At 43.6% G+C, this 24,882-nt stretch overlaps 1 protein-coding gene across 2 annotated transcripts in view; it reads left to right on the plus strand.

Moving 5' to 3' along the window:
* The first annotated feature begins 3,125 nt into the window (after window positions 1-3,125).
* The window catches only part of LOC115180305 (non-muscle caldesmon), a 54,665-nt gene continuing 32,908 nt past the window's right edge, over window positions 3,126-24,882 (plus strand). The window contains exons 1-2 of one of the 2 annotated variants that reach the window (XM_029742291.1): window positions 3,126-3,386; window positions 22,824-22,907. The gene's annotated coding sequence lies outside the window, so the exon portion shown is untranslated. The remainder of the gene's footprint in view (window positions 3,387-22,823; window positions 22,908-24,882) is intronic. The other variant, XM_029742292.1, reaches the window with a different exon arrangement.

The raw sequence follows: 24,882 nt of genomic DNA on the forward strand, positions 1-24,882 counted from the left end.
TAGCACCTCGGACTCAGTGACCGCCTGCAAGGATAAACTTTTATGGGACTTTTTTTCTATGACTACAAATCGTTTTCTACACTTGAGAACTTTTTTTATACGCATGTTAACTTTTTTCTATGACTACAAATGGTTTTCTACCGTGATAACTTGTTTCTATGTGTGAGAACTTCTTGTCTACGCATGAGAACTTCTTATCTTTTTCTTGTCGTAAAATCCCTGCCAAAAGTCAGGTGACCTAAGCGCTTCCAAATATAGAGTTGCAGGTTAGCCATCTCTGTCATGTTTGCGCATATCTCTCTTATGTGAAAATCTTTATGCCAGTCATTTTACTTAAGGCCCTTGATTTACAAATACAAATCAAAGGGTGTTTGTCTGTGGATAGCAAATTACATTTGTGGAAAGCGATTTTTATTTGAGGATTGGTGATTTACATTTGTGGATTGGTGATTTACATTTGTGGAAATTGATTTACATTTGTGGATTGGTGATTTACATTTGTGGAAAGTGATTTACATTTGTGGATTGGTGATTTATAGTTGTGGAAAATGATTTATATTTGTGGATTGTTGATTTACATTTGCGAATGCATTTGGCATGATATTGATCCCATAGCCCTGGACCGCACAGACCAAATGTGTATGTGTTTGGAGGCGGAGCTCATTAGAATAATTCCCAGCATGATTTGAAATTGTTTGTTTTACATTTACATTTTGGTCAGTCAGCAGACGCTCTTATCCAGACCAACTTAGTGCATTCAACTAAGGTAGATAAACAACAGCATATCACAGCCATAGCAAGAAAAAATAACTTTCTGTAACCGTTACTGACAATGTTATTGTAATTGAAGTCATGTGTTGACTCAGTTAGGAAGATATACTGTTGCGAACAGCATCACTGCTAGTATAATGCTTTTGAAAAGTGAACTTAAGGATGGTGTATTTGGAAAGTATTCAGACTAATTGACTTTTTCCACATTTTGTTATGTCACATCCATATTCTAAAATCCTGATCAATCTACATACAATATACCATAATGACAAAGCAAAAACAGGATTTGAGATTTGCACATTTATTAAAACCAATGAACAGAAATACCTTATTTACATAAGTACTCAGATCCTTTGTAATGAGACTCAAAATTCAGCACAGGTGCATCCTGTTTCTATTGATCATCCTTGAGCTGTTTCTACAACTTGATTGGAGTCCACCTGTGGTAAATTCAATTGATTGGACATGATTTGGAAAGGCACACACCTGTCTATATAAGGTCACACAGTTGACAGTTCAAGTCAGAGCAAAAAACAAATCATGATGTTGAAGGATTGTGTCGAGGCACAGATCTGAGGAAGGGTACCAAAACTTTTCTGCAGCAGTGAAGGTCCCCAAGAACACAGTGGTCTTTATCATTCTTAAATGGAAGAATGTTGGAACCACCAATATTCTTCCTAGATCTGGCCGCCCTGCCAAACTGAGCAATCGGGGTAGAAGGGCCTCCACTAATCAGGCCTTTATGGTAGTGTCTAGATGGAAGCTACTCCTCAGGAAAAGGCACATGACAGCCCGCTTGGAGTTTGCCAAAAGGCACCTAAAGACTCTCAGACCATGAGAAACAAGATCCTCTGGATGAAACCAAGATTGAACTCTTTGGCTTTAATGTCAAGCATCATGTCTGGAGGAAATTTGGCACCATCCCTACATTGAAGCATGGTGGTGGCAGTATAATGCTGTGGATATGTTTTTGAGCGGCAGGGACTGGGAGACTTGTCAGGATCGAGGGAAAGATGAATGGAGCAAAGTACAGAGAGATCCTTGATTAAAACCGTCACCAGAGCGCGCTCAGGACCTCAGACTGGGGTGAAAATTCACCTTCCAACAGGACAACGACCCTAAGTACACAGCCAAGACAACACAAGAGTGGCTTCAGGACAAGTCTCTGAATGTCTTTGAGTAGCCCGGACTTGAACCCGCTCGATCATCTCTGGAGAGACCTGAAAATAGCTGTGCAGCGACACTCCCCATCAAACCTGACAGAGCTTGAGAGGCTCTGCAGAGGAGAATAGGAGAAACTCCCCAAAAACAGGTGTGCCAAGCTTGTAGCGTCATACCCAAGAAGACTCGAGGCAGTAATCACTGCCAAAGGTGCTTCAACAAAGTATTGAGTAAAGGGTCTGAATACTTATGTAAATGTGATATTTCATTTTTTTTTATTTTTTATACATTTATAGAAACCTGTTTTTTTCTTTGCTATTATGGGGTATTGTGTGTAGATTGATGAGGGGTGGGGACAATGTAATACATTTCTGCTGTAATGTAACAAAATGTGGAAAACGTCAAGTGGTCGGAATACTTTCCGAATGCACTGTACACATGACCGATGGGAACAATAATGAATTTTATATTGCAATCTTCAGTTTGCTCCTCTTTCTTATATTAAGAGGCTTGAACAAGTATTATTGTGCTTACCATGAGAACATTTGTAAATTAAGTATTTTCAATGTCCAGAAAACATGCATTTTCACCTTTCATTTAGCACCTAAAATGCACCTGATTTCAACATACGGAAAATAATTATTTTCGAGTCCGGAAAATGCTAATTTTCTCCTTTAATTCAGCACCTAAAATGCACCTGACATCAACATCTGGAAAATACGCTTTTCAACTTAATTTTGCTTAAAATTTGTTGGAAAAAAAAGGTCACAATGGACCAGAATGATGATGATAAACTCAACCAAATTGATTTTTAAAAAATGTAGGCTATTACATAACTGATTGAGTAAGAATGTTGTCTAAATAACGTTTAAAGGTGCCCTGCAATACAACAAGTCTCACTTTATTACTTGGTTAATCCCAGCATGTATCAAAGAAATTGGGGATGTTTTGAGTCCTTTCTAAATAGCTTTTACACCAGTCTCTAAGTGTTTGTTTGAGCAGAAGTACCTTTTTTTCGCCAAGATTAACATTTCATATGATCTTTCCTGACAGAGGATTTTCTTTCAGAGGCCCCTTGAAGGATAACCAAAAAAGGGCATTCAGCAAATCAGTTTTGTCTGCTTAGATTTTGGGGGGGTTGTAGAACTTTCAATGTCGGCATTTATTTCCTCACTTTTTTACGAAGTGATGGACGGAGTTTTTGACTTTTGACATCGTGTTTTTTTTTAAAAACACATAGGCTTCGTAGCACTTGGACCAGACTAAGGACAATGCATAGGGCTCTTCAGCTGTAAACATATGAGAGACGTGTGCGATTATGTTTTGAAGGGAGGGGCTTACGCTTTGTAGTAGCCTATTATTGAATACCGTGGAGCAGACCGATCCGAAGGCAGATTGCGTCTCTCTACATTGACTTGCCTGCTTCGTGGTTGTTTACTTGCTGAACTCAATAGGTACGTTTTGCGCTTCCCGAAGTTGTTTGTGTTGTTAATCCAATTTGGTGAAATTTGCGTAGTGTTTATGATTTCAACTTGTGCAGTGATATTTTTGTGCTGTGCGATGCTGCAATTTATTAGACATGTCATTTTAAAATGATAGATTTCTACAGCAAGCTGCACACACCCAGCAGCTTCCTAATAATGTGACTATCCTGCGGTTAGCACTTTTTCAATAACTAAACTTAAACTATAAAGAATTAAAGAGTCGATGTAGATTAATTGTAATCAAATGTGGTTGTTGTTATCGAGTATAATGTTTTATTATATGGCAAATCACTTTAGAAAACCTATTACCGATCTGAATGTGAATTCTGGAATGTCCCCGCTGCCCCATGCCATAGATTATTATCAGACAAATATGAGGAGGCAGTCTCCAAACTCATGGAGAGGGATGTGAGCCAGATCTCTCCCCATTATAATAGACAATACATAGGCTGCATATCAACTGACAATTTCAGGAAATGTGTCGTTGATTTAATTATACTTTTGATTGGTATTTGCCAGTTGGCTAACTTTAGGATCAATTATACCTACAGTTGAAGTCAGAAGTTTACATACACCTTATCCAAATACATTTAAACTCAATTTTTTGCAATTCCTGACATTTAATCCTAGTAAAGATTCCCTGTTTTAGGTCAGTTAGGATCACCACTTTATTTTAAGAATGTGAAATAGTAGAGAATGATTTATTTCAGCTTTTATTTCTTTCATCACATTCCCAGTGGGTCAGAAGTTTACATACACTCAATTAGTATTTGGTAGTATTGCCTTTAAATTGTTTAACTTGGGTCAAATGTTTTGGGTAGCCTTCCACAAGCTTCCCACAATAAGTTGGGTGAATTTTGGCCCATTCCTCCTGACAGAGCTGGTGTAACTGAGTCAGGTTTGTAGGCCTCCTTGCTCACACACGCTTTTCAGTTCTGCCCACAAATATTGTATAGGATTGAGGTCAGGGCTTTGTGATGGCCACTACAATAACTTGACGTTGTTGTCCTTAAGCCATTTTGCTACAACTTTGGAAGTATGCTTGGGGTCATTTTCCATTCTGAAGATGTTGCTTCAATACATCCACATAATTTTCCTTTCTCATGATGCCATCTATTTTGTGAAGCGCACCAGTCCCTCCTGCAGCAAAGCACCCCCACAACATGATGCCGCCACCCCCGTTTTTCATGGTTGGGATGGTGTTCCTCGGTTTGCAAGCCTCCCCCTTTTTCCTCCAAACATAACAATGGTCATTATGGCCAAACAGCTCTATCAGACCAGAGGACATTTCTCCAAAAAGTACGATCTTTGTCCCCATGTGCAGTTGCAAACCGTAGTCTGGCTTTTTTATGGCGGTTTTGGAGCAGTGGCTTCTTCCTTGCTGAGCGGCCTTTCAGGTTATGTCGATATAGGACTTGTTTTACTGTGGATATAGATACCTTTGTACCGGTTTCCTCCAGCATCTTCACAAAGGTACTTTGCTGTTGTTCTGGGATTTATTTGCACTTTTCACACCAAATTACGTTCTTCTCCAGAAGACAGAACGCGTCTCCTTCCTGAGTGGTATGACGGCTGCTTGGTCCCATGGTGTTTATACTTGCATAATATTGTTTGTACAGATGAACGTGGTACCTTCAGGCGTTTGGAAATTGCTCCCAAGGATGAACCAGACTTGTGGAGGTCTATAATTTATTTTATGAGGTCTTGGCTGATTTCTTTTGGTTTTCCCATGATGTCAGGCAAAGAGACACTGAGTTTGAAGGTAGGCCTTGAAATACATCCACAGGTACACCTCCAATTCACTCAAATTATGTCAATTAGTCTATCAGAAGTTTCTAAAGCCATGACATCATTTTCTGGAATTTTCAAAGCTCTTTAAAGGCAGAGTCAACTTAGTGTATGTAAACTTCTGACCCACTGGAATTGGGATACAGTGAATTATAAGTGAAGTAATCTGTCTGTAAACAATTGTTGGAAAAATTACTTGTGTCATGCACAAAGTAGATGTCATAACCGACTTGCCAAAACTATAGTTTGTTGACAAGAAATTTGTGGAGTGGTTAATAAACGAGTTTTAATGACTCCAACCTAAGTGTATGTAAACTTCCGATTTCAACTGTATATAAATAATTACGTTACAAATGCATTAGTTTTAACTGGATAATACCTCAAGTTATGAAGAACAAACAAAACATCCTCCTTTACACAAAATGAAAAATGTTCCACTTAAAAGCACTTACCTTTAATTTGCTGTCATCCCTAAATATTTGGGATGAAAATAATTGGACATTCTCCAACTGTAAACTTTGGCCTTGTGCTGTGGCGTGGTATTTTACTGGCTCTTGTAGACAAATACTAGCTGTCTTCAATTGCCTGAGCCAAGGGATGTCATGAAAGAAAAGGATCCATCAGGTCAGATCCTCTCCACTGGGGGTCCAAATGACAGCCATTGCCCTCATCAGGGATAGGCTTAACCATCTGTACTGGGTTGGCTAGAATCTTTATCCCTATGCTACACAGCACCAGCTGAGCCCAGTTAAACCATGGTTAATCTTGAGTAATCAACTTGATATCTAAATTTATCAAAACAACAGGAAACGCTGATGTTATCATGGGCTTTCGAAGGCCACTCACTGATTCAACACTGTCCAAACAGTGTGTGGTATTCCAAGAACTTGGTCTCTCTCTCGCTCATCTCACCGCACTGTGGTACAGTAAAACATTGCAGTGAGATGTGCAATAACTCCAAATGAATCCACCCAAATAGTTTGGGCCAACCAGCCAACCACCTTTTTTTCTTTCAACGTAGTTTATCTCAGCCTTCCGTTTGATCTCAGGTTGATTACAAAGCAGTTAGTATGAAGTGAGTGAACGGTAGAAAAAGGGGGTTATGGGGGCTATGGAGCTGCAGAATGCTCCAAGCTAGACAGCACAGTAATTGTCCATGAAGCTGTATCTGATAACACTGCGGTGTTTGGAAAATATGAGGGGAATGCCCTTGCCTTATAAGGAACAGATTGAACCTGCTGACAGACGATTGATATAGCCTTTGGAATGCATAACAGCCAGGCTTATTTTTTAGTCTCTTTCTGCCTATTTTTTTGCCTCTTTCGGCTACTTTTCTTTAGCGTATAAAGAGCCTGGGTAATGTGCTGTGCTGTACGGAGAGAGAGAGAGAGAGAGAGAGAGAGAGCGAGAGAGGGAAGGGGGAGATCTGGAGGTAATTCTGCACAGTGATAACAAGGGTTTGGCATAGGCTAGGGCCCGGGCAGGATGTAGGGAACACTGCCCTGGGTTTCCGGAGTCTGGTTTGCCCTGTGCAGTACAGGCTGTAGTTACTCTGCTCTCTCTGCCCTTCATTTACAGAATGTTTCAGGATCAGTTCTTCCATAACCTTAATCATGACTCAAAGAGACGTAAAGATGGCTTCAGACCAGTGGTGAAGGGAGGAGAATACGCCCTCAAGGACTAGAGAAGAGAGTTTAGGCCTAGTTGGCCGGAGGTTGGAACATTGGGATGGGACTTGGACATAGACTTGAGGCTTCACCCTGGAGCATGCGATAGATTGTGGCCAAGGGCAGGGCTTTGATGCAGCCTTTGGATTCAAAAACAATATAGTAGATCCTCCTTAACTGTACTAGATAACTTTTCATTGCTCTCTGACTGACCTGAGCTACTTGTGTTCAAGGTCCCTGCAGGTGTGAAAACACACATTCTACTCTGGAATCAGTACCACTGTCTTCAGGGTTGAGAAGCTGATACAGTTAATAAAGACGATGTGAATCCAGGCCCTCTCTCTTTAAAGGAGTGCCTGGAGACACTGTGGTTATGAGGAAAGGCTATTTGTTAGACACAGTTAGTATTTGAGAGAAGGCTAGTCTTTAAAAGGTGGCGTCCTCTTAGGATTCATGAGAAATATCTTGTTTTATTTTTCTGTGTGTCACTCCGAGTCTCTCTGGCTGCGTTTACAAAGGCCGCCCAATTTTGACCAATCACATCAGATCTTTTCATGCCAGATATTTTTTCAGAGCTGATCTGATTGGTCAAAAGACCAATTAGTGAAAAAAGATCCGAATTGGGCTGCCTGTGTAAATGCAGACCGAGAGTTTTGCAGTGCCTCTGTGATGCGAGGCAGAGCTTTAATCCACTGCACTATTCAGTTCCTAAAGTTCTTTATATCTCTGCTGCAGCCCGCAAGCCTAGAATTACTATTACCACCACTGAGAGAGGCTGCCAACTAAACTTAGGTACGGAAAAAGAGAACTTGCATCGGAAATTGTGTAACACAAACTGTTCGTTTTTGTTATTACCATTTTTTACCGATAATATACTCAATTTATGTTTGTCAAATGAGTTCTAAATTATTACATGTTGACGTGTAAATCCAATCATACAGTGTTCTCGGAGTTCACCAGAGCCTGTTTTCTGGTTTGTCTTATAATGGACAACTTGTCTATCAAGCATGTTTTGCCTAGTTCAGTTTGTTGCCACTTGGGTTGATTTTTATGCAAATTTGCCGCCTCAAGATATATTTGTGGGATCGAGGAGCCATCTTTATATGTAATCAGTTACACAACAGAGATGTCTCTTCTTTATCTTTGATCAAAAGAGTCAACATCATCAATGTCTCCAAGGGAGAAGTCTAATTGGAGCCCAAAGCTCAAATTTGTGTCCTCTCGACAACTGCTCTCGTGGAGCGTTCAGTTAATTTGAAGTGGAGGATGATTGACAAGGAACTAAACCTCAAGAGATTCTGCCCTGGACTCTGGCCACAGCATACTCACTGTTATTTATTTTCTGCTTTGAATATGATAGCATGTAATTTGAATGCACTGTACCCAGAACCACACAGTAAGTTGTATAATATGGTAAAGTTGGAGCACACTTGGAAAATTTGAGAGAAAAAAAACAGGAATCTGCTTAACTCTTAACTGGTGACGATCAAAAAATGGGGGCAAATGGGGCATTCCTAATTTGTGAACTAAGAGCGGCCAGCTGAAACTGAAACTAGATTTTGTTTATTTAGGACCCAGCAAATATGCAGTAACTGGCTTACAGATGTTGAGTTAGTAATATATAATCTTTCCTCTTATGACATGAAATCCTCTCTGTAATTCAACTTTATATTCTGTTTGTTGTTCTTCATTACCTAGCCAGGTTGCAATGGAAAGGTTCTGCGTTGCTTTAGAACCTGTGCCAAACCAGGCTCGTATGTCTCCTCAGTCCTTGGTATGGAGAGACTCTGGAAATAGTAGAACTCTTCTGGGGAACGAAGAGTCTGGGTGACGAAGAAGATCGCTGACACTCGTTCTTTTTTTGCTGTGGCTCAGATTAGAAGGCCTGTTAGATCAAACCTCTCCCACATTTCTCAGACTTTGAAGTGCTATCGTTCAAGGCCAGATTCCCTAATTGGTAGCATGGCAGACTGTGTTGATAATTGGCACATTTACCCATCGAATGCCAGTTGGCAGGCAGCGAGGCCTCCAGAAGTCCACCAGCTGTATAAGGATATTTTCACATCCAACTCACTCACAACACAACCAACTCTCTTTTTTAGTGGATGGGAGCTGGTACAGGAACCCTTGGCTTACTCAACCCCAGTCTTATAAGGTAAAAGTCCATTTTTCGCCCCAAGGTATAGATTTCAAGGGTGGGGGTGATCGTGGGAGCGTGAGTTCAGTTCACTACCCTGAGACTCATACACTACTACTTATGTCATCCTCCAAAGATGTGTTATGTTCCGTTCCCAAAACGACAGTGTGGCTGAAAGTGTGTAACATTGTTGAGCAGAACTTTTGCCCCTGGGCTTCTTTCCTCATCTGATAAAACAAGCACAGGAAATGTCTCTGCAAGCTGATTTGCTCTGTGTTTTCCTTTGGCGTCTACCCATAGGGACCACAGACATGCCTAGTGCTTCAACCAGTCCCCCGGCACTAACTCCCCCCCCCCCCCCCCCTTTTACAGACAGCTAACATTCCTCCTTCTCTCCCTCTCCTCCCTCCTCTCTCTCTCTCTCTCTGGCTCTCCTCAGCCCCCAAAGCTAAACAAACATAGCTGATCAAGGCCTTAAAATCACCTTTTTAAAAGTCCCATATTTTAGGTTAAGGGGGGAATTAAAGGTCCTATAGGTAATATAGTGAGGTAAATCCCAACAGTGTGTGTGAAAGATGCTATTGAGTGGAGGACCAGTGAGGTCATGTTTTTTGGAGATAGAGAGTCTATGAGTAGGGACACGGGTATGAGGGGACGTGTGTGGTATGAGGGGACGTGTGTGTGTGCACTTTAAAAAATAAACCACCCGCAAATCTAGTTGCTTCAACTAATTATTATTAAATAACTGGTTCCACAGATTTTTTGGGGTTTACTCAACTTTTCGGTCAAAGTGTTACCTGAATTTAACATTTCTAACAAATTACGTCTTTGCTCAATTTGTTTCGTCTGCTCATTCAACTTGAAATTATTATTTTTGGCATCTTAACTTCCAATGTTTTCAACTTACATATTTGACACACATGATTACATTGTGCATGTTCATTTACGCAGTAATTGTTATTCAACATGTCCTCACCTGGGATTTGAACTCACAATCTCTTGGTTCATGGCATTACAAGCTTCCTGCTACTCTACCATGTTTGTATCAATTAATCTGACTATTAGCTTATTATTGATTTGATTGACTTATTTAAGCAATTTTAGTTTTTTTATGTAGAGTTGTTGGTGAGGCATATGACTTTGTTTTTAATGTTATTCCTTAATCACTATGATGAATAAAATGTTTTTTCTTGAGTGTACTTTTAACAGATCAAGTCCAATGTGTAGGAATACAGGTGAAATCAGTTATTGACACAGACATGGTGGGGTAGCTGGAAGATCAGACCGCTGTGAACTGAGTAGCTGTGAGCTCAAATCCCAGGCGAGGACATGTTGAATGCTAATTACTATATAAATGTAATCATGTATGAAAATGTTGTATGTCAAAATCACTGTGTGTAACTAGTTCCATAACCAAAATAGCAATTGCTAGTTGAATGAACATATGAGAAAAACGTAGCAAACGCATCATTTTAAGTTTACTGAACTTTTGCCTATGTTTTTTTTCTTCGTGTTGGAACCAGTTACTTTATAATATTTTGTGTGTGTGCGCGTGTGTGGTACTGTATGGATGGTGGAGGTGGTGAGAGCGATGGGGAGTGTGGGGATTTCATGATGAATGCTGGCTCTCATGGGACCCGAGCAGCTGGAGGAATCAGGCTCTTAGGTAACAAGGGATTTACCTCAGGCTCAGACACGCAGAGTGGTATCTTTTCATTCGAGAAACTGGAGGATTTGCGTCGTTGAGTTCTCCGATTGACATCAATGGATGATTTGTGTGTCTGTGAGACCTCGAGTTATGCAGGCTTAGGGTTCTGGAGACAGGATTCTGCACTTTATTGCTGACTCTCCGTACTGTGAAAGCGCACGAGAGATGAGGATATTACTCATCTGTGTGTCACACAAGTCTAGGCTCTGACTGGTATGACACAGGATGATGATGTGCTAGTTGTAACACTACAGTACTTTAACACTTTAGTGGGAGTCAGTATGTAGTTACCCCCTTTAAAAATAAAGTACGTAACAAACTTTGTCGGTTCGTTATGTTGATTGTGCTGCTTCAGTTCAAAAGATGTGACTTTTGGAACTACAGTATCAGTACATTTTAGACTGAGTTGGATCATTCTGACCTGTCTGGATCAGGGCTACAGCTTCGGACAACGCTCCCTTGCACAGCACAGCAGCAATCCGAAGCGATGACGGATGCCGTTTCTCCTGTTGGAGCCAAGTGTTATGTTTTTAAAGGTGCAGACCTTTTTTAAATTGTCTCCAGTAATGTTACCCACCTGAATTAGCCAGCCCAGTCTGGGGTCTGCGTTCTGGCTGGTATTAGGAGCAGTAGTAATGGTCTAGGAGTTTATTGAGTGTACTCTCTCCCTCGTAATCAGAAGCATATTCAGGCATTGACATACAAGCCTCTCAGGGTTGCTCAGGAATGTATTACAAGCAACGAGAGGAGCCGAGCAGCGAGCAGATCTCCCCTTCCATTTCTTTTCCTCTTCACATGTCATTGCTCCATACAGAGGAAGGCAATGGAATCTGATTACAGCTGAAGATCAAAGCATCTAAAATGGCTGACATGGAGAATCCATCCCCAATATAGCAGTTATTTTGTTTATTTTGTGTGTGTGTGTGTGTGTGTGTGCGCGCATTACTGTGTGTTGTGTTTGTCTCTTTCTCCTGGCATCTAATAATACCAAAGACTTCTCCCCCACTTCAGAGAAAGGGGAATGTAAGTATCCCCTTCATCCATATACAGTACTGTGCGAGACCCGAGCCCAGCTTGAATTTGTTAGTTTGGAATCATTTCAGTACCATCGGGTAATTCATAAATTAACTTCACTGTTGGGTAACATGGAGCTGGCAGGTGGACTGCCTCTGTCCTAAATGGTACCCTATTCCCTTAATAGTGCACTACTTTTGACAAGAGCTCATAGGGCTCTGATCAAAAGTAGTGCACTATATAGGGAATAGGGTGCCAGTTGGGACGTAGCCACTGCCTTTTGACAGGGGTTTTAATCGGAGCCTCTCTCCCTGCAGAGGAGCTAAGTGCCTTACCTCATAAGAGACCTGCTCAAGGTGACTGGGAGAAACCATCAGTCATGTTATTGTTAAACAGCCCAGGTATAGGGGAACAGGTCTGGTGCTAATGGTTGTTGAGGTGCTAGCCAAAACTGCTAAGAAAGGACAGATTCAGATTCATGCTGGGTTTCAACTCCTGCATACACTTGTAGGAAGCTAGCTGATTCATTACTTGGTCCAAGTATTTTCTTAGTGAAGTAGTTTGACAAGTATTACTATTTGAAAATAAACCCTTCTACCTAACAGGCGGCCATCTTGAGTTAAGGATAAATTGATGAGTAGAACTAATTATTTAATGGAACAAGACCCAATCTGTAGCATCAACAGTCTGACTGACCGAGAAAACCGACTAACAAATTGAAATGCAAAAAGAAGTGGCAGTCAGCCAATTCCACACATGCCAAGATAAGGATACTATGTCAACAAAACAACAACTCTAAACAAGCAACTCGCTAACAAGTGTGACGCTAGGCTACCCAAAGACAATGGAGCAAATCTGCTAGGCCCCCGCTGCTTATTTACGCAATGCACGGTTAGACTAAACGAAGTGAGCACGCTCATTAATGGAGGGTGAGCGCTTCTTCATTACAGGCCCGTTAGTGCTTATGGCTCTCCTCTCATCAGATGAATGCAGACACATCTTCATGAGGAGGAGCGTTCTGCTAGCTAGCGAAGACAAGACAAGGCCAACGCTGAGTGAGTTGGGTTGAATAGATTGTACACATGCGATTGGGTGGGGTGGCGGTTTGGGGAGAGGAGTGCATGGGACAGGGAAGGGGTGTGGGCGTAGGACGTTGGGTGAGATGGGAGTAGATTAAAGGGTTGGTTTGGTGGGTGGGTGTGAGGTAGTTGAGTAGGGTAGAGGGTTTGGATGGAGGGGGATGAGGAGGGTAGAAGGGGTGTGGTTGATGGAGTTGGAGATTTTGGGATGGATCGGGTTGGGTAATAGGGGTGAGGGTAGAAGGGGGGGGGGTGACAAGCTGACTGGCCTCATTAAGCCCTGCTTTAATGAACCCAGCAGCTGAGGGGAAAAAGTAGAACAATGAAGGCTTGTTAGGGGGAGGCCTGTGTCTGTCTGCCCCAGGTTGGCATGTTCCCTGGGACAGAGGAGAGGATGTCTGAATGCTCTTGTCCCTAAAGCTCTGTGCCACCCATTTACTATGACAGACATCTGGGGGACCACCTTGGATAATGAGCAGCCATTAGCTCAGGTTAAAGTTAATGACCAGTAATGGTACACCAGCCCTGCCTGGCCCGGAGTTTGAGCCCGTCTGAAATGAAATACCAGTCACTCAGGCTCAATACATAAACAGAGGGAACAGGCTGGAAGTGAATAAGGTGTGTGTGCGTGCGTGTGCGTGTGTGCTTGTGTGTGCTTGTTCAGAGGTGGCACAGGTGGATGGGTATCATGTGAAAAGGAGATGGTTTTCCTTCTGAGCAGATTACGAGCAGAAAAGAAACCTGGGGGGTTTTGGATTTGTTCCCATTGTACTTAAGTTTACAGAGTAATCTCATTTCCAGTTTTGCCATTAGCTAAAACTGAATGAACCCCTATAAAGGGAACCTGAGCACTCTCCTAAACCGACTACTTAATTATTTACAATTTCATGGTTGTCTGAGATGTGTTATTCTAATAGATTTAGGAATTAGACGGTTTTAAATGACGTACATTAACCTATAAAGCTGAATTTTATCCTTTGTTTGGCAGTAAAAGTCACCTCATGTTGAAGAGAGGAGTAGTGTTCTTACCTAGAGTTGTGTCAGTGATGTAGCATTAGTAGTCACGTAAAAATACTTTATAGTATAACTGAGGCAATGCGCCATTATACAAAAATACTTAAGACACTCACGAGAAAACTAACCGTGAGGCTTCCAACACTGGACAAGACGGAGTGAGTGAGACAGAGGGAGAGAAAAAGAGTGGTGGGAGAGAGAGTGGGAGGAGACAGTGAGCGAGAGAACGGGCAGATGGGAAAAGAAAGATGGAAGGGAGAGAGACTGGGATAGTAAGAGAGAGCGAGAGAGAGGAAGAGAAAGAGACAGAGTGAGTGCTTTGTTATGTCTCCTAGAGCTCTAGTGTTTCCTGGAATGCCTGGCAGCAGAGTCAGAAGTCAGAGCCACAGGGAGGAGGAGAGAAGAAGAGAAGGAATGGCCTTCTGTCCTGACAGACAAGCACTGCTGAGTTGACATCATTTAACAAACCGTCAACGGTCAAGATGTTTCACTGACAAAAATGGCTATGCTACTGCGTGTGGATGTTGCGTCTAGATGGGGGCCCATTGACAGACAGGACTAGGAGAAGAGAGATATACCTATGCTTTATGGAGAGCAATGGCTTCTGGCCCCCACTATCACCCTGGGGGGGGGCACACAGAGTTGCAACCCGTCCCGGACGGACCGCTGACCCCCTGCGACACTAATAATAACAGCCAGCAGAAATATGCACAGAAACGAGATCTCCTATAGCGTAGCCTAGCCTCCTGGATAGGAGAACACTGAGGCACGAGAAGGGTTGTCTCCTCTCTCCACTCAGACAGGAATGTATGGTCTTGAGGAGCTGAAACCTCACCACTATCGATTCCTATTACGTCACACGGTCTTTACGCTGAGCTAGCTGCCGGCTCGGCCGTCTGAAGGTGAGCTATGTTTACACTGGAGGCAAACGCGCATACAGACGTTCATATTTATTACACACAGACAGACCTAGACATTGCGTCGTGAGCAAGGCATCTCTAGAACACCGAGAGGGTTGGAATAGAAGGCTCCTGGTTTCTGTCTAAGACGGTGGTGTCGTTGATATGGCTCTTCAGAATCAAGGGGATGGTTTAGAATGACCCAGTTCACTCACGGATATCTCACAGAGGGATTTGGTTGTGGTGGTGGGAAGTAGACTCGACCAGGGTACAGCGTCACAGTTAAGACCGTGGTTTTAGCAGTGCAATGAGAACCTCAACGGTTAGGAGTTTATGGAAGAGCGGAGCTTGACTGATAAATTAGCCCTTGTCTCTGGTCACGGTTTCCACTCCCGTTCATCAATCCGTACTGCTACTGAGCACATCTCTTTGTGACACACCTGGCCTTTAGCCCCAATGCAGTGACCCACCCCACCCCATCAATACAGATGTGCTCAGGCCTGCTGAGTGATGCTTGGATGCAAAGAGCAACAGACCTCGTCCTCTATCTTTTCCTCGTATTTCGTCCGAAAACAAAAACAGCACCGGCAGCCAACACAATGAGCTCCATTATAATCAGTTATCCTGACAGTGATAAAAAAAAATTGTAAAATGTATTTGTTCACTAAACAAACCAAAATGTTTTTACAAGGGTGTCTCGGAGCAGCCTAAATGCTGGACCTCTCCACCTTTCCCGTCCACTCAGAGTAATAGCCCTCGGTGAGGTCATTGTGCTAGAGCTAGAATCTTAATCCTCTCTGTCTCTCGCTGGTACTCTCTCCTCTATCTTTCTCCTATCTCTCCCCAGGAATGCAACAGGCCCCTTACTTTGAAAGATCTCTTGTCACATAATACCCTTGAATATCCTTGCGCGACGCTTCAGAAAGTGCATTCCGCAGCCTGATTTACAGATTTGCGCATGGCTAAACGATCGGATTGATGAAAATGTATGCTCTGAGGTAAAACGTGTAATTTTGAGGCAGTGGTCATGGTACCAATTTTCTGTGAGGCAACACGGCCCCCTGGGTATACACAGACAGAAAAAAGGTGATACACAAACATCTATCAGTGTCTGACTCAGCCCGTCATGATCTGAGCAGGCCTCACAAGCTTCTCCTGGTGTGTAAGCGGTTACGTCATGGCTTCGTTGCAGCTCGTGCTGCTTGTACGTTTCCATGTAAGGCATGACAGGAAGTCATTTCTCCCACTGTGATACGGACCAGGCACATAAATCACGCCAACGTTTTCATTCATCTTTTTTCTCGAAAGTATAGCCTCATTTTTTTTTCTCTGGCAATCGAAGGGGCTCTCAATCTCTGCAAAACATACATCTTTTTTTTTTAGGGGAAATGTTTACGATACTTGTTTTTTTTTCTTTATGAGAAATACATTTGTATTCCAGAACATATGTTCCAGTTGCCATGATAGATACGGTGTCTGTCTGAGTCCATCCACCACTGCTCTGTGTCATAATAATTATGTGGAGAAAATTGGGCAGTTCAGCCCAGATCCCCTGGGACCCTTAAAGAGGCTGTGTTTTAAATGCCTTGTTCTTGTCAAATCAAGAGGGGATTACAACAGGAACACTGGTCTGTATGCCTGGTGGCTAGGTGCCTGTCCTGTCTAGCTATATGATTCACTATGTATTTACCATATGGGAGACTGAATATGAATAGGGGCCCAAACTATAATAGGCTTCTTACCAGGGGACATGCTAGCCTCTATGGTCCCATACTGTATACTGCAGACAACTCTTGTATCGTTGTCATGCTGTACATGTACTGTATAGGCCTGTGGTCCCCAAACTTTTCTGAGTCAATAACACTTTTTGAGTCATAATGAAGGCAGAGATCTACCGCTTAAAATCCTTTTAAAAACATGACTTAAAAAACGTAGGCCTGTGCAACACTAAAAAAATGGTTCTATAGCAATGAGGTTTTAAGTAGGCTATATGCCCAATACATTATCAGTGTATGTTGGCTATGCTTGATTTTCACTGCCAATGTTGTTCAACTCAGAACATTTTCAAATTATATTTCAAAACTCTGGCTATATGATCTTGTTGTATTACTTGTGTAACACAGCTCAGTGAGCAAAAACAATGTGCATTCTTTATTTTACTGGACTGATTGTGTCTGGGTTTGATGGTCAGTCTCAGCGGAGGGAGAGCATCAGAGGGTCCGTTTCTCGGCTAAGACTGACCAAAAAGGGGTGACCATGTTCGAGCTGATGCGCGAAACTCACGCTGCATTATTTCTGCATCACGCACAAATGCATGTTGTTACTCCTATGACCATAGAAGGTGAAATATTCCTAGATTTTTTTTTAAAGACACAAGCCGTTAATAATAATAATAACAACAACGCAAGCTTATCGGAACACTTTGCTACTCATTCATTGAAGCTGCAGTGCTGGTTGCAGCGCAAGTGGAGAAGTGCATTTTATGGCATATAAAAGTGTTTAATAAAAAAGTGTTGTCAGTGCTGAGTAGGAACTTAAACATGAACTCAATAATAAAAACCAAATCTCTTTGCGGTATTCGTTGACAGTCTCTCTAGTCATGGTTTTAGATGTTTTGAAATCACAGTATCGACTTCCTCTGTTGTACGCTCGAGGAAGCTGCAGACAGGCACATGATTGGCTAGCGGTAGGCCTATAGGTGCACTTGATTTGCTCTCCGGGCACACTGACTAGGTGGAGTTTGTGTCTTCAGACACATGAAATGGTTCAAAATGGGAACACTTCACCTACCCGGAACGCAGGGCAGATGAAACAAGTTTACCTACTGCCAACAGCGCGAGACAGAAACATTTAGGGATGAATGGCTTTATCGTAGTTTTTTTTATAGAAATGTTTAGTGATCGACCAGGAATGCCTTGGAGATCGATCGTGATCGACGGTTTGGTGAGGACAAAGTTAATGTTACTTACGCTTCACTATGTTATCATGCTCCATCTCGCTCATGCTCCATATATGAATTGGGGCCTCTAGTGACACACAGGTCAATTTTGGTACAGGATGTGCTCCCGTCCGGAGAGCAATACCAGAGTAGCAGATCCAGACCTTTTGGTTGTGCTGGCATCAGTAGTGCTTTGCTTTGAGTAAAACACATCATGTAGGTGTCAACACCCCAGCCTTGCTACACCCTGCTACTCTCTCTGGTCAGTGAACGTCAGATTAATGATCTGTTGAGGAGTGGTTCAGGGCCCATTCGGGGGGGGTCATTTATACTAAAAGACGGCAGGTGTCAAGATGGCGGGTTGTCGTTGACGGCACGTGTCCCAAATGGCACCCTGTTCCCCTACGTGGTACGCTACTTTTGAAGAAGTGCGCTGTATCGGGAATAGGGTGCCATTTGGGACGCCGACAGGGTGGAGGAAGAGGAAGCCTTTCTCCTGAACAGGTGGGGTGAGCGAGTCATTCGTCCAAGTCCCCGGTCGTGAGTGAGTGTTTCCACTGAGTGAGCTTCCTGTCCGCTAAATAGGATTCAGTCAGGATTCATTCAGTACCCCCCCCCCCCCCCCCCCATCCTCACCCCCTTCTGTCAAACTGCTGTAGAGCGGCTTCATAGCAACATCAGTATAGAAAGAAGATGGCAACATTTAGTGTACTGTATTTCCTAGTGGAATTACACAAGACAAAGGCTGTTGATATCCCGTGTCAAGGTTGACGTTTATTGTCATTAATCTTGCCCTGGAGACAGAACTGTGCGATTTCCGCTAGATAGGCCAGCTGCAAAGTCAACATTGGCTATATTATTTTGTATTTTTGGTCTTAATTCAAGGTTAGCAGTGTGGTTAGGGTTAGGTTTCAAATCAGATGTTATGACTTTGAGGCTGTGCTAGCTAGTGACCAGTCTACAGAGCTGCCTCAAAAGATTCATGACAAAAAAAACGCTAACCTGCGTCAAGAGCAGAGGCAGATATTTATTGAGATTAGTTGGTGTTCTGAATATTTGGATTAGAATCTTGATGTATTATTTCATAGGTTACATGCTGACAGCTAAAACCACTCCATCTTGACTAAATACAAGAGAAAAAGCCAAGCGAGCTTCTTTATTGCTTTGTTCTACTGCTGGTTTGAGTGTTTTTCCTCTTGACCAGTTGTTTGGTTTCCTTCTTTGATTGACAATAGTGGCAGGCATTTGTCAGGGACCAAATAGTCTGGGGGCAGATAAACAAACGGTTCCTAACTGCAGCGCAGGGCTGAGACCCCTCGGATTGAGACTGCGTTCAGCCAAGAGGAATGTAACCTACAGTACAGTCCTTCAGGCTTTAGAGTGCAGAATGTAAACCCTTTCGTGAAAGAGAAATATGTATATTTTTCTAAAACTGAACAAAGAAAGGTTAGTTATTTTCAACTCCCTACTGGCTTAAAATGGAGTCAGCCTTTACCACAGGTTCACACACCCTTGTACCGTAGCGATCCAGCCAGGAAAAGATATAGAGTTGCAATGTGGTCCTTCTTGTTTAGGGCAAGCCAGTCTAATAATATTCTGGGTTTACTTTGCACTGTCCCAGGGATGCCACCATCATCAGGCATGTTGCTTAGGGATACAGCCAGCCCGAACCAAACCTGGTTTCAAATAGTATTTGAAATCTTTCAAATAGTTTAACTGTGCTTGATTGAGCTTGCCAGGGTTAGTGGAACCACTGGACTAGCCCCCAAAGTGCAATCCCCACCCCATCTGGCACGCCAGGCAGACTCCAAGCAAACACTCAAAGAACTTCAACAATTCCCAATACTATTTGAACCCTGGCCCTTTTAACCCCACTCTTTTGTGGTCAGTATGTTATGAGTGGGAGAGCTGCCTGTATCTCACTGCACAGCATGTTAGCTAGAAACGTTTTTTCTCTCTCCCAGTTAGGTTACGGGAAAGGGAGCTTTTTTTTCTTCCATATTTGGTCATATGGAATACAGCCAGTGAGCAGTAGCCTTTTGATGGCGTACAAAAAAACATCCCTATTTTGTGTGGGATTTGTTCTCCTCGGGCCGTGCTGCTCTGATACGGGCTGATTGTGGATCTGACGTTGAAAGTGCACCATTAAGGCCCTGCACAAGCCTTTTAAAACACAAAGAGGACAGGAGAAAATGCCTCATCTCGTTTACTGCAGTTGCTCGTCATTCTGAAACAAGCTGCATCTTTACAACGTCATTAAGGGTTCACTGTATAAACTAATGCAAATGACTCTCTTCAAAGCAACGTTTATAGCAAGATTATGTTTTACTGACATCCTCCTTTGTCCACTCTTCTCAGCTGTTGGCAGCTATCTCATTTGGACTGAGTATTGGACTAGGGTTGATGGTTTAACCCATGATGATGTGAATGAACTATGGCATGGTGGGTGTATTGTCTCTGCTGACAAGCACGACGAGTCTCCGAGATAGTGCTTTAAAGACAGACATGTAGCAAAGGTTGAAGCTGATCAACTGAGGGAAGCTGACGTACAGGTGTGTGTGTGTGTGTGTGTGTGTGTGTGTGTGTGTGTGTGCGAGTGCCTGTGCGTGTCAGGTCGAATAGGAAGGCCCCTCTGGGGGGAGAGAGGAGGTCATAACACGTGTAACAGGTTTAATAAGCATTACTGGAGGAGAGGAGAGGAGAGGAGAGGAGGAACAGAACCGTGTGTGGGACCAAACCAGGAGAGTAAAAATAGATTATTCCAATACCTAATGTTCTATTTAAAACCAGTTGAACATGCCACGCCAAAAAACCAAGTTAATCACACTGGCATTGGGAAGTGAATCGAAATGTTCCAGCATGGGGCTAAATTTGTAATCTCTTATCAGAATGATGAAATGTAAGGCATTCGGGGGCCTTTTTCCCTTTCCAAAAAGGGTTATGTGAGTAATTTGATCAACATGTTACATCACACACTAAGTTTAGTAACCTGAGATGTCAAGCATATCAGTGAGAGAACCTTGTCTAGCACAACACTGATTGGACAGTACCATCCAGTATTACATTGGATCAGTTTTTGCCTGTGATGATTACAGTGTGTGTCGGTGATGGATTCTCAGCTGTGAGCTGTTACAGGTAACCTTAGGCTATAGCTAGCAGTCAGTCTGAATATTAATCTGGGAAAGGAGATGGTTCAGGGTTTGTGAACCATTGTCTGGGAATGCATGCAGGAGTCTCCTTTTTCATCCCCAAGTGGAAACTCAGAGGCTTGGACCTCTTTTTTTTTTCTCTTCTTCTTCTTTCAGCCCCAATATTTTCCCCTCGCTCTTCTCAATCTTAGAGCCAAAGTCAACACAATAGCAATCTGTGGTGATTTGGGAGGGATTGTGTGTGATCATCAGACTAAGTCGCTAATGATGGTGCGTCTTAAGAATTCAAGGACGCATGACAGGCAGATTCTTACCCAGTCCCTCACCAAGTTTAGTCAGTCCTTATACTGTCATTTCCCATGGGCTCTCAGCTCTGCAATATTCTATGAATAGTGCTTTAATTTGCCGAATTCTTCCGTATTAGAGCTAACCGAAACTTCTCGCGGAATGAATTTGTTTTGGAGCGGATAGAGCCCTAACATACGAAGCAGATGGTATTGAGATCGAGCTGAACAGAGCTGAGCTCAGATGCTTTTGGCCACCTCATATCCTGCCCAAGGAAAGATGTGTCCCCGCTAAAGTCTTCTACTCTGACACCACAGGATCTGTCCTCGGGTCAACTGAGTTGTCTGACATCCCCTTGGCGTCAGTATGGAGGGGAGAAAGTATGTGCAGTCACACACATCCGTACACTCCTCCTCCTCCGCACATTCTCCCAGTGTTGACGATGAGCACGTAGTCAGCAGCTGGTCGGATCATGCCTTCGCAGTCCAACAGCAGTGTCTGTACCGTGACAGACTAAGAGGCGGGTGAAGGGGAGAGCGAGGCAAAGCGAAAGCGAGTCCGAAATCATGGCCTCCCCGTGCCTAAAACTCCAGTAAATTGATGTGGCCACATCCTGGCGCGTTTCACTGCCTGGGCTGTGCCAGAGGCGGTAAATGTGTTACTGGAGGCGAGGCGGAGCCAGGGGTCCGACGTGTGAGAGGAGAGGCAGATCACGCTGAACGGGTCCAAGGGAGGACAACCTCTTCCAACACGTCATTACAGGTGGCGATGGACAGGACACATGCATGCTGGCTGTCCGCACAGAGACACACACACACAGACCAAGACAGACACACACACACACACTCCCAGGGGTTCTCAGAGATGGAAACATTCCTCTGCCCTCTGTGTTGCTATCCACATTTGGATACGTACCCCTACAGGTATCCTCTTGGTCGTTTGCCCAACTCAAACTGCCCCCCGAGCACCTGCGTAGCGTTAGTCAGTCTGCAGTCAGTCAGTCAGTCTGCCTATAGAAGACCATGGTATCTACTACGGCTAAACCTCTGCTCTGTTCCTCTCCTCTGTGTACGAGTAGACAGAGCGCAGGCTGCGTGACTGTGAGACAGTCCTGATGGCTCCTGTATAAACACTGCTGGGTGGGGATTGGGGAATCCTAGTCTGTCACCTGACTGACAAGGAGTGACTGTTACACTGTGCAGGGCTTAGTTTAGCTCCAGAGGGGACGCTGCTCAGTCTCATTACTGTACAGGCCATTAGCTGGTCTACTGCACCGCAATACAGACACCGTCGACACACATACAGTACACACAGACCTGAACTAAGACCAGAGTCCACCATAAAACATCACACCAATAGGTTCTACTCCAGCAGGTCTGAGATCAGTGTAATAGGATTTTGGCTCACCACCTAAATGGCACTGCACCGGGATCAGGAGGTGACACACCTACAGCGTTGACAGACAGACAGAGCCCTGACTCAGAGTCAGCCAGTCAGACAGAGTTGAGGAGCTCAGTTGGGGTGACCTGACCCAGGTGAATGTCAAAGTCATAGTCTAGATAGATTTCACTATCTTGGCTCTCGCACCACATTTATTGACAGAACTGGGCCTCGAAACAGAAAGAGCCTTTTGAACACTAGGTTTCATTGGAACACATTAAGTGAATAGCAGCCTGGGGGGGATGGCATGAAGAATGGAGTTTTAGTAGTTTTCTCCTTTTCCACACAGATTTGAGACCCCCCTCAACGTGGAACAGGCTGAGGCTGGAGCGACTGACAGACTGACTGACTGGTGCTCAGATTCTCTCTCCAGGTGAGAGTACGCCTCCCGTTTCCTCCCTTGGGCAGCTTCTCACTCACCCTTTCCCCCCCTTCCTCCCTCCCTCCCTTCCCATCCCTGTCTGTCAGTGTCAGAGCCAGACATGATTCATGTCTCTAACCGGAGGACGGGGAATTGGGGATACTGTTGTTGCGACCGAAATCTGTCGCTCAGATATGCATGCCGTTGTCAGGAATGGAATGGAATGGTTAGATTATATTACAATATGATGATCAGGAGGATGATGAAGAGGAGGAGGATTGTGAACTCAAGATTGTGAGGATCAAGATACAACTCTCCTTCCGTGGCCTCCAACTGCTCTTAAATGCAAGTAAAACTAAATGCATGCTCTTCAACCGATCGCTGCCCGCACCTGCCCGCCCGTCCAGCATCACTACTCTGGACGGTTCTGACTTAGAATATGTGGACAACTAAAAATACCTAGGTGTCTGGTTAGACTGCAAACTCTCCTTCCAGACTCACATCAAACATCTCCAATCCAAAGTTAAATCTAGAATCTGCTTCCTATTTTGCAACAAAGCATCCTTCACTCATGCTGCCAAACACCCTCGTAAAACTGACTATCCTACCGATCCTTGACTTCGGCGATGTCATTTACAAAATAGCCTCCAACACTCTACTCAGCAAATTGGATGCAGTCTATCACAGTGCCATCCATTTTGTCACCAAAGCCCCATATACTACCCACCACTGCGACCTGTATGCTCTCGTTGGCTGACCCTCGCTTCATATTCGTCGCCAAACCCACTGGCTCCAGGTCATCTATAAGTATTTGCTAGGTAAAGCCTCGCCTTATCTCAGCTCACTGGTCACCATAGCAGCACCCACCCGTAGCACGCGCTCCAGCAGGTATATTTCACTGGTCACCCCCAAAGCCAACTCCTCCTTTGGCCGCCTTTCCTTCCAGTTCTCTGCTGCCAATGACTGGAACGAATTGCAAAAATCACTAAAGCTGGAGACTCATATCTCCCTCACTAACTTTAAGCATCAGCTGTCAGAGCTGCTTACAGATCATTGCACCTGTACACAGCCCATCTGTAAATAGCCCACCCAACTACCTTCATTTTCTCATCTCCCATCAATAAAAGTGGACCCTGCTGCATTTGTATGTGCTTTCACACAACACAAAGACACATTAAGCTCTGTGTTCCTAGTTGCCTTTCGGCTCAAGACTGTTACACTGTGCAGGGCAATTTGCTCATCACCAGTTAGAAAACATCTTTGCATAGAGCTTTTTATGAGGGGCTTGATCGGAGTTACTGAGGGTGGCATTATATTTCTGTTTTTTCCTGTGTTTGTATAACGGGTGAAGGGGAGAGCGAGGCATGTTGGTGCTATCTAAGGATATATTGGGATATATTCTAAGTAGGCCAAGTTTGTGTTGGCATCAAACCATGCTCCTTTGCACACCAGTATCTCTTCTTGCGCATTCATCTGCTGAACGTCTATCACTCCAGTGTTTAATTGCTAAATTGTAATTATTCCGCCACTATGGCCTATTTATTGCCTTACCTCCCTAATCTTACTTTATTTGCACACACTGTTTATAGACTTTTCTATTGTGTTATTGACTGTACGTTTGTTTATTCCATGTGTAACTCTGTGTTGTTGTTTGTGTCGCACTGCTTTGCTTTATCTTGGCCAGGTCGCAGTTGTAAATGAGAACTTGTTCTCAACTAGCCTACCTGGTTAAATAAGGGTGAAATAAAAAACAAATTTAATAAAAAAGAGGATGATTATAGTGGTAATGATCCTGATGAAGACGTTTATTGTACATGGCCATACCAGTCTCTCACAGTAGCCGATGGATAGACCGACAGTGAGTAAGAGTGACAGCAGCCTACCTCTCCACCCCACCTGAGAGGCCCAGACAGGGGCCAGAGCAAAGAGCACATAGCTCACATTCCACCAGCATCTCCTAATGAGTAGGCCCCAGCGAGAGAGAGGA

This window comes from Salmo trutta, chromosome 40, assembly GCF_901001165.1.
Source record: "Salmo trutta chromosome 40, fSalTru1.1, whole genome shotgun sequence".
Taxonomy (NCBI): Eukaryota; Metazoa; Chordata; class Actinopteri; order Salmoniformes; family Salmonidae; genus Salmo; species Salmo trutta.